Source organism: Myotis brandtii, unplaced genomic scaffold, assembly GCF_000412655.1.
Source record: "Myotis brandtii unplaced genomic scaffold, ASM41265v1 scaffold315, whole genome shotgun sequence".
NCBI lineage: Eukaryota > Metazoa > Chordata > Mammalia > Chiroptera > Vespertilionidae > Myotis > Myotis brandtii.
In genome coordinates this window covers 1,738,315-1,740,805 of record NW_005362075.1, presented here as the reverse complement: position 1 = coordinate 1,740,805, position 2,491 = coordinate 1,738,315, and the positions used below count along the sequence as shown (strand labels likewise).

General features: G+C 37.0%; 1 pseudogene; it reads right to left on the bottom strand.

Annotated features, from left to right (window-relative positions):
- Nucleotides 1-1,443: 1,443 nt before the first annotated feature.
- On the bottom strand, nt 1,444-2,235 carry LOC102244934 (annotated as a pseudogene).
- Between the last annotated feature and the right edge of the window lie 256 nt (nt 2,236-2,491).

Below are 2,491 nucleotides of genomic sequence, written 5' to 3'. Positions count from 1 at the left end.
AGTGTTTCTCTCTCATCGATGTTTCTAACTCTTTATCTCTCTCCCTTGCTCTCTGTAGAAAATCAATAAAACATATTTTTTAAAAAAGCTCTGTAATTATTGATTATGTCCATTTGGTCTAATGTATCATTTAAAGTTGATATTTTCTTATTGATTTTCTGTTTGGATGACCTATTTATTGCTGTCAGGGGGGTAGTTAGTTCCCCTACAATAATTGCCTTTTGTCAATTTCTCCCTTTAGTTCTGTTAGTAATGGCTTTATATATTTTGGTGCTCCCAGGTTTGGTGCATATGTATTGAAAAGTATTATGTCTTCTTTTTTTAAAAAAATATGCTTTTATTGATTTCAGTGAGAGGAAGGGAGAGGGAGAGAGGGATAGAAACTTCAATGATGAGAGAGAATCATGGATTGGCTGCCTCCTGCACGCCCCACACTGGGGATCAAGTCCACAACCTGGGCTCCACAGTCTGACGCTCCATCCACTGAGCAAAACCAGCTACGGCAGTATTATGTCTTCTTGATGTATTGTCCCCTTTCTCATTATAAAATGTCTATTTTTATCTCTTGTTGCCTTTAAACATTTTTTTTACAAAAAATAAACAAATTTAACTTTATAAAGTTACCACTTCAGTTCTTACATTGATTTGTATACAAAATTATCAGTTTGAAATGCATTATTGAAAGTGAGTATACACAATAAATAGAAAATAGGGATGCATGGTGCTGGAGACTTCTCCTGTTGCCCACTGCCCACTGTTGTAGACACAACTTGATACACAATCAGCATTGTTGAAAGAGCAAAGTACCTGGGAGAGGGTTGCAAACTATAAAAAATGTAGCTTAAAGCTCTGGACCACTCACCAAAAAAGCCAGGAGTTATCAGGGAGCTAACCTCACTATAGCATTGAATTATCTCCTACTACAATCAGAACAATTTAAAAATAAAAGTGCCAAGGAAACTTCATTAACAGTATTGTTAAGTCAACGTTTTTACTGTAAGTATCTGATGATTATGCAAATATTGTAACCCATGACACAGGCCCTATGACAGTAAGTTATAAATAGTCTGAATTTAATAACTTAAACGTGATATGGTCATTATAATATATACTACATGAGTATCTCCACTAACCTCTTTCGGATAAAGTGATAACTAAAAGGTTTAAATTTAGTTTCAATATCTCTCGGAAAAGTGATGTCAGTATTCTAGCAATAGTGATGACATCCCGTTGACTGTAAATATGCTAATGTACACAGTACTTGATTGAATTCTATGTACATGTGCTTCCATATTCCAAGTGCAAATTTTCGATGGTGCAGGTTTATAATCAAAGCTGGGCTGAACAAATGCTTTCTGGCTTCTGAAAGCAAATGATAAAAGCACGTTCTAAAAGCGAATACACTGAAGTCACAAGTAGGTGACCAGTTCCAGTTCTTTTCTCTTTTTATGTGTGATGAACGTCATGAAGCATTAATTCCCGAGGTATATTTGTTTCTGGACCATACAGCTTACATACTCTTCTTTCAAAGGCCGCTACCATCTGCTTTATGACCTCATAGGAAAACAATGTAGCAAGCTGAGAGTGCAGAAGAGAGTGGAATTCAAAAGAAACTGAAAAATCCAAGGTACGAGTCCTTGGGTAGCCAGGCAGACCTGGGCTAAAACACCAAACAGTCTCCAAATGATTGAAAAGCAGGATGCCTTTACTAAATGTGGTTTCACCATGGTTACTATGGATATATAGCGCTCCAATACAGGTGGAAACCCAATTTCTAATTGTGTTTTGCAGTATCCGGATCTCTTTGATATATTGGATTTTTTGCACCACGGAACAAAATGCTTGTAATCTTCCATTCCTGCTACTACATCATACATTTCCTGCATAGAGTATCCTATAATTCTCCTCTCTGAATACTCTTTTCTTTTGTTTATGCATCATACATTTCCTGCATAGAGTATCCTATAATTCTCTCTGAATACTCTTTTCTTTTGTTTATTAAATGTACTGCAATTTTAAAGAAAATTCTTGCATATATCTCCTTGGGCAAAACTGAGGTATGTAGTGGAAGAGTTCTGCTCATCAGCATACACAGGAAGCTAAGTATCTGATGTTCCGCGTAGGCCCCTGTGCCGAAATGGGGACTCCAGCTGCTACCGGCGACTTTGGACAACATCCCAAGACTGAGACCATCTTTTTCAGGACCCTCGGACTGGGTCGAGCTGCCATGATCATCTCATTCTAAACATTCTTTTTAACTTATTGATTTGAGAGAGAGAAACATTGATTGGTTGTCCACTTATTTATGCATCTATTGGTTGCTTCTTATATGTACCCTGAAGCAGGGATTGAACATGCAAACTTGGTGTATCAGGACAACACTCTAACCAACTGAGCTATCTGACCTGGACTCTTTTTACCTTTAAAAAAATCTTCAAATTTATTTTTGTCTGATATGAGTATGGCTATGACTCCTTTTCTCTGGATACAC